Source organism: Pipistrellus hanaki (assembly GCF_964339955.1).
Source record: "Pipistrellus hanaki genome assembly, chromosome: 2".
In the NCBI taxonomy this organism is placed as follows: domain Eukaryota; kingdom Metazoa; phylum Chordata; class Mammalia; order Chiroptera; family Vespertilionidae; genus Pipistrellus; species Pipistrellus hanaki.
Genome location: NC_140504.1, coordinates 174,687,516 through 174,698,986, shown reverse-complemented (window position 1 = coordinate 174,698,986; position 11,471 = coordinate 174,687,516). Strand labels below are relative to the sequence as shown.

Genomic DNA, 11,471 nt, shown 5'->3' with positions numbered 1-11,471 from the left:
GACCTGCGGACTCAAGGGTCCCAGGTTCAATTCCTGTCAAAGGCATGTATCTTGGTTGCGGACACATCCCCAGTAGGAGATGTGCAGGAGACAGCTGATTGATGTTTCTCTCTCATTGATGTTTCTAACTCTCTATCCATCTCCCTCATCTCTGTAGAAAATAAATAAAATATTTAAAAAGAAAGAAAGAAAGAAAGAAAGAAAGAAAGAAAGAAAGAAGAAAGAAAGACAGTAGCAGCATCTCCAGGCTTACATTATCTTAGATAAGAATCTGCAGCCAAAAAGGAGAGAGATTCTCTCCCACAGTCTATAGATTAAGCCAAAAAAATTATTCTGATTAGGTCTACTTTGGTCATATATCCCCTGTGGGTCAATCACTGAGCCAGGGAGATGGACTACTATGACAGGCCTTAGATAAGTTATATGTCACATGACAAGAGGAACAAGTTTTGTTAACCCAAACAATGGAAATGGAAAAGCTTGCTGGACAGCCAAGAGCCTTAGTTACCAGGGCTAAAAAGTATTGGAGCAACTGCCTGCCTTGGGATCCTTTCCTCTAACACTATAAGGACTGTCTTCTTGTGCCTTGAGGAAACATGCCTTTTTGCCATATGTTGAATACTGGGCCTGGTCTGAAATAATACAGAGAACTGAATAGTCAGCACATCCGGGTGAAACTTCTCCCACTACTAGGTCTTCAGATAAGAAATTTCAGGTCCAGGCAGAATCCATTATCAGTCCCCAAGCAACTGGAGTTGTTTTGAGACCAAACACAGTCATGCCCCATTTTTTTAATCCTACTTAATCTCCAGTCCTCCTTCACTAAATGATGACTGACTCTCAAACTCACTCTTCCTCTAGCCATTTTCTTCACTCACTTTTTTTTTTAAAATATATTTTATTGATTTTGTACAGAGAGGAAGGGAGAGAGATAGAGAGCTAGAAACATCGATGAGAGAGAGTCATCGATCAGCTGCCTCCTGCACACCCCCTACTGGGGATATGCCCGCAACCAAGGTACATGCCCTTGACTGGAATCAAACCTGGGACCTTTCAGTCCCCAAGCCGACACTCTATCCATTGAGTCAAACCGGTCTCGGCATTCTTCACTCACTTTTTAAGAGACTTGCTATGGACATTTATTCATCCATCCCTTCAAAAATAATTAAACATCTACTATGTACCAGGACTATGTTGGGCACCTTAAAAAACTTAAAAATAGCCCTAGCCAGTTTTGCTCAGTGGATAGAGCATCAGTCTGTGGACTGAAGAGTCCCAAGTTCAATTCCAGTCAAGGGGACCTACCTTGGTTGCAGGCCCCTCCCTGGCCCGAGCTCTGGTGGGACGTGTGCAAGAGGCAACCAACTGATGTCTCTCTGTCTTTCCCTCTCTAAAAATCAATGGAAAAATATCCTCAGATGAGGATTAAAACAACAACAACTTAAAAATAAAAGACCTGACCAGCTGGCATGGCTTAGTGGTTCAGCGTTGACCTGTGAACCAGGAAGTCATGGTTCGATTCCCAGTCAGGGCACATGCCCAGGTTGCAGGCTCAATCCCCAGTGTGGAGCATACAGGAGGCAGTCAATCCATGATTCTTTCTTGTCATTGATGTTTCTGTCTCTCTCTCCCTCTCCCTTCCTCTCTGAAATTAATGAAAATATATACTTTAAAAAAAAGAGAAGACCTACAGGGGGTTAAATTAACAGATGTCAGCCTGACCAGATGAAGCTTTCTACTGAGTCCTTTGAGACTCTTCCTGAAAACCAGGTCTGCAGAGCACTAAACAAAACACGTGTGTGGACGAAAGGGGCCACATGCTAACCTGACAAGCTCAGGGAAGGCCTGCATGGCAGTCTTGCAAATTCAGAGATCTAAAATAACCACAAAGGATGGTCTGAAATTAAAACTTTAACTAAAAGTTTATGGTGGGTAGTTACAACCTAGGCCGGTATCTTCACTGACAAGTTCAACCTTTACCTTAACTGAGCCTGTCTTTGTGCATCTATGATAACATACCCTTGAAATGTCTGGGTAACTTGCAACTTCCCTTTTTCTGGACCCCTTGTGGCACAACCTAATGTGCCAGGCATGAGGACAGATACCACAATTCCTTCATTATCATCATGATTATTGTTCCTGTACCCACCTAACTATGTGTCTATCATTTTACTTTATATACAATCCCAGGGGTTCCCACACACACACTACTTTGCTTTCTCCCATCTCTCTAGTCTATCACCAATGGATTTCATGTACCGTAACCCACCTAGTCCCTTCCTTTAATTGCAATGTATAAATATAGATGTAACCTGCCATTCTCCAGAGCATTATCTCAATTTGTTGAGGTTCTGCTTCCCAGCATAGGTCAACAGTTCGGTTCAAATAAGCTCACAAAAATTCTTTACAGTTTGAGTGTTTTTATGTGAACAGGTGTGACTACCAGATGTGGTTTCCAAGCGTCCCCTTTATGATTAGGTTATCAAAAAACACTGGACACTTTTTTCAATCAAATAAATAAATAGATCTATCTAAACAATTGGGGACTTGAAAAAGATAAGGCTATGTTTTTTTCTGGAAATGAAGTATAACTGACTTTACACATATGTGCTCAACTTGTACCTTGGCCCAAAGCTGATGGTCTCACCTCACCAGCTATCCACACAGTTGGTGATTTTCTTTAAAATTCAGCAACAGCAGCAATAGTTGGGTAGTTCTAATAGCAAGGTCAACTGCTCAAGGGTATTTCTGGGAACTATGGATTCTTAGTAAAACCAAAAAATAGTCCCCCTGGTCTTCCTCATGTCTACTCTGTTCTGTTGTCAGGGAAAGTGATAAACTCAATTTCCCCAGGCCAGAGTAAACCACATTTCAGCCACCATACATTCTAAGTAATAACAGCTGATATGAGTTAAGAGATCTCAGGTGCTTTTAAATGAGGCATATAGTACTCTCTAGTATCTTCCCAGAACTCAGAGTGAACTCTTAAGACTGCCCTTGCTATGTGTGTGACAGGAGTAGAAATAGCACTAGTTGACCAGCCATGTCTTCTAGGGTGAAACCTTCAAACTGTCAAAACCTTGTTTTGTCATGTGCTACGAGACAGAAATCTTCCCAAAAGCCTTGGGATGAAAGAGAGGCAAGAATAGGCAGAAATGCAATTTGCTTAGAAAATCCAGGCATTTGATTAGTGATGGTGAGAGGAAACTGATATAAACCTGCAGGCAAGGCAAAGGAGTCTCTTGCATACTCAGTGTCCATTGTATGCAGAGCTGGCAAAGAGGCTAGACCAAGAAAGAAAAAGCAGACATCTCTCCCCTGGTGTGTCAGTTGGTTGAGTGTTGACCTAGTTCAGTGGTCTGCAAAGGGCAGTCTGCTGTTCTGGTGACTAATCAATTTGACAACCACTAACCTAGGAGGCCACAGTTCAAGTCCTGGTCAAGGCACATGTGGGGCATGCAAAAGGCAGCTCTCTCATCATTGATGTTTCTATCTCTCTCTCCCTTCCTCTCTGAAATAAATAAAAATATATTTAAAGAAAAAACACAGGCATCTGATTAAGATCTCATCTTGTGTTAATTTCTATTATTTATAGATAAACTGGAATGATATGCTGTATTAATTAAATACAAAATATTTATCAAAAATCAAAATATTTGGCAGCAAGTTTGGAAAATATCAAAATATCAAAATAAGAGGCAGCAAGTTTGGAAAATCATAATCAATCTCTCTGGAAGATGCAAACTCTGCAGACCAGCCAGCCTCGGGCAGGCTGGGAGGAGACAGATTACACCAGAGGGACGGGTGTATCCTTGGAGAGTGGGTGCCTTAATTTGAATTTGTCTGAAAACAGACCCTGGAACAAGGATTCAAGAGCAAGTAGTTTATTAAGAAATATAGGAAACACCAGCAGGGAAGTGAGGAGTGAGAAAGAAAGGGAAAGAAGTCAATAAAGAACAAGTTATCAAACTAGCTATCACTATAGGTCAGTGGTCGGCAAACTCATTAGTCAACAGATCCAAATACCAACAGTACAACGATTGAAATTTCTTTTGAGAGCGGAAAACCGACTTCTGCACATGGGCCACAAAGTTTCAATCACATTGTACATGCATGCCCGCACGTGGTATTTTGTGGAAGAGCCACAGTCAAGGGGCCAAAGAGCCACATGTGACTCGTGAGCCGCAGTTTGCCTACCACTGCTATAGGTGATTAGAACTTAATCCAATAGAGAAACTGTGGGAAATTATGTAGAATACAGGTCTCAGAGTTATTCCGTGTCAAGGGTGAGGAATAGATCCCATCAATCGTTGGCTGAGAACTACTCATTAATTAATTAATTAATTGATATTAATTTCCTCCATCACCATCTCTGCCACTGCACATCCAGCCTGCCACATACCTGGACTGAGTGGCCTTCAGGCAAAGAGATACAGATGCAAGCAGATGGAAGTTTGTTTCCCAGTACTTAAGTGATAAGGCCCAAAGGGTAAAGGCAGGGACCAGCAGCATCTGCTACAAAAGGGCTAGAACATGGTGTGCATCAAATTTTTGTGAGACTTTGGGCAAACTTGGAGAAGCTTTCTGACAAAGTTAAGTGACAAAGTTAGCGATCTGAAATTCCCTTCTTTCCCCTTCTCTACTATACAGTAAATTACAGTGCCAAAGCCTGCTGGAGAATTCTGGTGGAGGGTTCCAAGCAATTGGAAGGTTCCTTGAAGAGATGGCTGGAGTGTAAGAATATAAGCAATTTTCTCTCAATTCCTGTGATATATCTCTGAATATTCTTTGGAATGTCTGGGGAGATTTTTGAGGGGTACTGAGGTCCTGCATGGCAAATGGAAGCTAAGCACCACTGTGATTGGACATTAACAATAAGATACCTTCTTTTGAACCCATATTTGGTGAGGCCTAGAATATTCTGATTGCACACAGCTGTGGTAATACTCTATGAGATGGCACATACAAAGGGGCTAATGTAAAACTGAATACAGAGGCAAATTCAATACAAGGCAACTTTTATTACTTTTGTGAACTCAGTCATAGAAAAGAGTAGTCAAAGCCAAAACCGGTTTAAGCTCAGTGGTAGAGCTTCGGTCTGTGGATTGAAAGGTCCCAGGTTCGATTCCAGGCAAGGGCATGTACCTTGGTTGCGGGCACGTCCCCAGTAGGGGGCGTGCAAGAGGCAGCTAATCAATGATTCTCTCTCATCGATGTTTCTAACTCTCTATCCCTCTCTCTTCCTCTCGGTAAAAAATCAATAAAAATATATTTTAAAAAAAGAAAAGAGTAGTCAAAGACAGAAAGGGCACATCTCTAAAAATTTCAAGTCCTTTTTAACATAAAATTTTTACATGTCTGTCTGGACTTTGGGAAGTAAAAGAGAATCAGAGACAATCACTTTCCCTACCCCATCTAGCCCTTCTGACCTAAGGTATTTGTGTCAGTGTGTATTTGTGCATGTGTGTGTGTAATCACATTAGTATGCATATCTCTGTGTATGTCCATGATGTGTACGTAGAATTTGCATGTTAGTGTGTGTGCATGTTTGTGGGCATGTGTGTCAGTCTGTGGGGGGTTGCAGGGAGGTAACAATATTGCCTTCTTTTCCTCTGCAACTTGGCATCAAGCCCAGTGGTCTCTCCTCCAAAGCTGCTTTGTGATCCTGAATCTGGGGGGAAATAAAGAGGCAAAGTATTCAGGCAGCGCTTACTCTTGGGGCCAGCTGCAAAGAGACTGGATGGTGGGCTAAACAGATGATTGATAGTCGAACCAGGCACAACCTGGACCAGAACCTAAAGAGCACATCTATGAGCATGAGTGGGGTGTGGGGATATAGCAGGAAACAGAAAGCAGAGCAAGGTAGGGACAGGAGTGAAATAGGGCAGCTCAAAAAGTGGAGTTAAGAGACAAGAACTGAGAAGCCCTTTTCTATGATATACTGGATCCAGATAATGATTTTCCAACCCCTTATCTCAGGAGGCCCAGATTGGCCAGGCAGAACTTCCTGAACAGCCTCTGTTCAATGCCAGCCCAAGCTGAAGCAGGGCCAAGTTACTAAATAAACTGGATGAAGGTGGAAATTCAGCTTGGCTTCCCTGGGACCTAACACAGCAGCCAGAGTCAGAGCAGATACACGCTCCATGTGCAGGAAGTCCACTAGCCACTTTGGCCATACAGGAAGCAATCATCCTCACAACAACAATGGCATGTGTTTGCACAGAGAAAGACAGTTTATGAGGCCCTTTAACTGTATTATCCATTTTTGCCTCATATGGGCCCTTTGGGGACATTGTCATATGCATTTTATAGATGAAGTGATATAAGTTTAGAGGTTAAGTAATTTTCCTGTGATCATATAGCTGGTTAATGAGCACATCTAGCAATTCAGGTTTGTCTGACTCCAAAGCCCGAACATTATCTCTCTTCTTTTTGCTTTCCCAACTTTGTCTCCTCAGTGCTCTCTTCTGGAGATATATACTGTAGAAGCCCCTGGAAAAAAAGAGTCCACTTCATTAGGCCCTATAAAACCCAAGAACCTGTTTGTCTTCAAGCAGATAATTCGTCTGCTCAGCCACCTGATGCTTTTCCTGCCAATTCAGTCAAGGAACCCTGTATGAACTGGATTAAAGCAAACTTGGGAGCAGAATGTCTCATAGTCTATCTTGGTAAATGTTCTATGTGCATTTGAAAACAATATCTATTCTGAGTATAGAGTTCTATAAATGTCTATTAGGTCAAGTTTGTTAATAGTATTGTTCAAAGCTTCTGCATGATACACATGCCATCGAGGTCAGAGACAATGAGAACTGTTTTCACTCCATCCTTCTCCATCCTTGTGATCTACAACTTGTGCTCTGGCCATTATTTTTCCAGTCTTTTTTCTCTATTTCATTTTGGTTATGTCTTCAGGTTAACTGATCTGCAGTATCTAATCTGCTGCTATTCCCATCCAATGTGTTTTTCATTTTATTCTTTTTGTTGTTGTTGTTCCTCTAGAAGCTTTATTTGGGACTTTTTCTTATATCTTCCATGTTTCTGTTTAAGCATGCTCATACATGCTTCCTTTTACCTTTTTGAACATATGAAATGTAGTTAAAATAATTTTAATGTCTTTGTCTATTAATTATATCATCTGTGTCACTTCTGGATCTGTTTTCTACTGATTGATTTTTCTCCTCATCATAGTTTATATTCTTTGCTTCTTTGCATGACTGATAATTTTTTATTGGATGCCTTACTTTGTCAGTTGTTGGATGCTGGATATTTTTTAATTTCTATAAATATTCTTGAGCTTTGTTCCAAAAAAAACACAACAGTTTGATTATTTCAAGGCTTATTTTAAAAATATTTTTAATATGTTTTTATTTATTCCAGAGAAAAGAAGAGGGAAAGAAAGATAGAAACATCAATGATGAGAGAGAATCATTGATAGGCTGCCTCCTACACTCTCCTTACTGGGGATCGAGCCTGCAACCTGGTCATGTGCCCTGACCAGGAACTGAACCGTGACCTCCTGGTTCATAGGTAAATGCTCAACCACTAAACCACACTGGCAGGCTCAAGGATTATTTTTAAGCTTTGTTAGGTGGGACAAAAACAGCTTTTAATCTAGCAATAATTTTGCTATGCAACTGAATCGTTACTCTACCTGATGACCTACTCTGGCTCTTGGGAACAAGAAATGTTTCCAGCCTATGTGAGACCAGGATTTTCCCACCTACCTTCCCAAGACTTGGATAGTTCTCTTACACACATGTTCTGATCAGTACCCAGATGAAGATGTGAGGGGAATCCTCTAAAAATCTCCAACATGCTCTCTTTTTTCTATGCTACTCTCTCCTCTCTGATACTTTATCTTGCAAATTCTATCCACCTTGGCCTCCTCAAGCTCTCAACTCTGTCTCAACTCAGAGAATGCTGGACTCTGAATTCTTCCTCCCTGAACTGTGGCGGGAAATTCTTTTCATGAAGCTGAGGCAATTACAGGGCTCACCTCATTTGTTTCTCCCAAGGACCACTCTCTTGTTCTGCCTGTCTTCCAACATCTGACAAGTAATGTTTCAAATATTTTGTCCAAACTTTTAGATATTTTATGCTGAAGGAAAGTGAAAGTCTATGAGGAGGTACTTTGACATTATGTAAACATTCTGTTCTCCAACATATTTTTATTCAATGGTTTTAGCATCCACTAATTATTCTTATTTATATCATCCATTGCCATGATGGTTGAAAATAGTGATTTCCTGACTATCATTCCTTCTACATTTTTAAGTTGGCCTATTACCATGAAAAATAGCTTATATGTATTTAGGTATTTAATTAGTGTGATGAATAGACTCTAAGATGGTCTCCTTGATCCCTGCCTCCTGGTGTTCACAACCTTATGTGGCCCCTTCCCTTTAAATGTGTGAGACTTGTGACTTGGTTCTAAACAACAACATGCAACAAAGGTGACTATATGTATATGGTTATCTGTATGTGCTCATATTACATAAGATTTATCTATCTTTCTAGCCATGTTGTGAGCTACCATATGAAGAACACTTTGCAGAGCTAAGGTTGGCCTCCTATTGACAGCCAGGAAGAAAGACAGCCCTCAATCTAGTAGCTGGCCCATAAGAAACTGAGTACTGCCAACAACCAGGTGATCTTGGGAGCAAATTCTTACCTGGTCCAGCCTCAAGTGAGATGGCAGCTTTGGTAAACTAGCTGATTAAAACTTTGGAGATAGAACCCTGAAGAGAGGATCTAACTAAGCCATGGCCAGATTTCTGATTCTCTGAGGCTGTGAGATAATAAACTAAGCCATGGCCAGATTCAAAATTTTCTGAGACTCCAAGATAATAAATGTGTGTTATTTTAAGGCAATGAATTCATGATATTATTGCTACATAGTAATAGATTGCCAATACAGTTAGAAATTCATATCTTTTAATATCAGGACTAAAAGGACTTGTGGAACTTTTTCTGAATTATATTTTTAAACTATAATATACATTAAATCAAGCATGAAAATGAATTAAACCTACAAATAGATTTTCAAATTACTGTTTTACAATATATTTAAGAAGAATAAAGCCTATTCTGTCTCATTGCTCTCAATAGAAAGAAAAGAGTTCTTTATACTATTAAAAGTAAAATAAAAGCTATTTTTTAAATTTTAAATATGTTTATAGTGGTTTCAGAGAGAGATAGAAATGTCAATGAGAGAGGAACTTCAATCGGCTGTCTCTAGCACGCTCCTCGCTGAAGATCAAGCCCACAAACCAGGCCTGTGCCCTGACCAGGAATGGAACTGGCAACGATACTCAACCAACTGAGCCACATCAGCCAATGAAAATAATAACTAATTTAGAAGTACTGAGTATGTCATATCTATATAATCATTTATTATTATATTTTTAATTAATAATTTTTAGAGAGTGGAAAATAGAGGGAAAGCAGAGAGAAATCTCGATGTAAGATAAACACATTGATTGGTTGCCTCCTGCACGTGCCCCAACCAGGGCCCAAGCCGGGGAGGAGCAGGCAACCAAGGTACATGCCCTTGACTGGAACCAAACCTGGGACCCTTTGGTCCACAGGTCGAGGAGGCTCTATCCACTGAGCCAAACCTGCTAGGGCTATATCATATTTTGATTTTATAGTTTGTGTTACATATAATTTACACAAAAATATACATCTATATGTAAGGCATTTAAAATATTTTACTGGTGGGGTATATAATGAAACAGTTTGGAATTTACTATCCTCTATGTATACCTTTCTGTCTTATTACCAAAAGCCACCTTTGTATTTAAAAAACTCAAAAGCCTTCAGGTTTTTCACTCTATTTAGAAACAGTGGTCCTTACATCCTTAGTTGCATATTAGATTCACCTAGGGAATGGTCAGGACATTAGAAGACTGTGCCCCACCGCAAGCCAATTTAACCAGCATCTTTGGGAGTTATGCATGGTATGGTATTGTTTTAAAAACTCTTCAGGTGGTTCTAAGGAGCAGCCAGGGTTGAGAATTATTGCCTTTGAAATAAGCAATTGTCTTTGAAAAGTACTTTGTGAAAAAAGACTCAGTTGGAAAAACATCCTGTTTGAGGTGTGATTCTCTGACTAAACCCAACTCCTGGAAGCCCGGAAACTGACCCCTAGAGGAAATTTAATCCAGATCACAAGATGTCCAGCCAGCATTCACCTCAGTTCTCTTAACCAAAATAAAGTCATGAGTATTATATAAAGGTCAAAACCAACACATGTTTTAGATGCAAAGTGGTCCTCAACCAAGATTCAAGAAGTTTCAAGTTTTGAGGGAAGTAAGGACAATGGTGAACAACGAACTTTGAAGGTCAGTTCTCTTCTGCTGTGTAAATAAGCTACTTTATTTATCCTTTGATTCTCTGTTGACTTGCTTGCCAAATTAGTAAATACAGTGACTGCAGAACAATCGAGCACTTCTGGGCTGGGCACCAAAAAAGAAGCAGTAGGTACTTCACATAATTTGCAAACACTCCTTTTCTTCCATAACCACGGCATTGTTTTCTATCTCCTCTGCATTTCAAAGTTACATATTTCCTTGGATAATATGAGAAATCTGTTTTGTCTCTGCCTATGATAATTCTACAGAAAGTTTTCTGTTCAAATCTAAAAGTTGGCTCTTTTATCAAAATATCTTTCTTTCCTACTCATCATTTCCAACTCAAACTATTATTTCTCAGGGGAAATGAACAGAAAGAAAGAAAAACACAAATAGTGATCTTCTGATGAATAAATTTAGTCTATTTTATCGCAAAACAGACTGCTTAATTAGCAAGTCTCCATTCTCTAATCTTTAACATAATTTCCCAAGGAAAACAGTAATTATTATCCAAACTGTATACTAACAACTCAGAATCTTTTTAAAATGAAGTATGGTCTAACTCAGTCACAATGAGCGCCCTCTGGTGTCCAGATTGTGATCTCTAAATACCATTGCTCATTAGAGAGCATCTTTCTATTTACTAGATGGGATGCTACCTGATTCATGAATTATTGAATAAAGTCAATTAGATCTTTAAAAAAAAAAAGTACCTATGCTATAGTTATAATTAGCTACTTTATTAATATTCATAAAGGAAGAGAGCAAAAGGAGAGTCAGATATTATAAGCATTGTTATCTGGGCAGCTTCACCAGGAAGCTACAGGTTTTGTGTGTGTGTGTGTGTGTGTGTTTTATTGATTTTTCACAGAGAGGAAGGGAGAGGGATAGAGAGCTAGAAACATCGATGAGAAAGATACATTGACCAGCTGCCTCTTGCACACCCCCCACCGGGGATGTGCCCACAACCAATGTACATGCCCTTGACTGGAATTGAACTGGGACCTTTCAGTCCTCAGACCTAGGCTCTATCCATTGAGTCAAACCGGTTTCGGCGGAAGCTACAGTTTTACACTCCCCTGAAAACAACCAGTCCATTCCATGTGGATCACTGAGGGG

At 40.0% G+C, this 11,471-nt stretch overlaps 1 protein-coding gene across 1 annotated transcript in view; it reads left to right on the top strand.

The window, feature by feature from the left end:
• Positions 1-10,287: 10,287 nt before the first annotated feature.
• IPP (intracisternal A particle-promoted polypeptide) overlaps positions 10,288-11,471 on the top strand; it is a 41,426-nt gene continuing 40,242 nt past the window's right edge. Inside the window, exon 1 of the mRNA XM_084874575.1 lies at positions 10,288-10,343. The gene's annotated coding sequence lies outside the window, so the exon portion shown is untranslated. The remainder of the gene's footprint in view (positions 10,344-11,471) is intronic.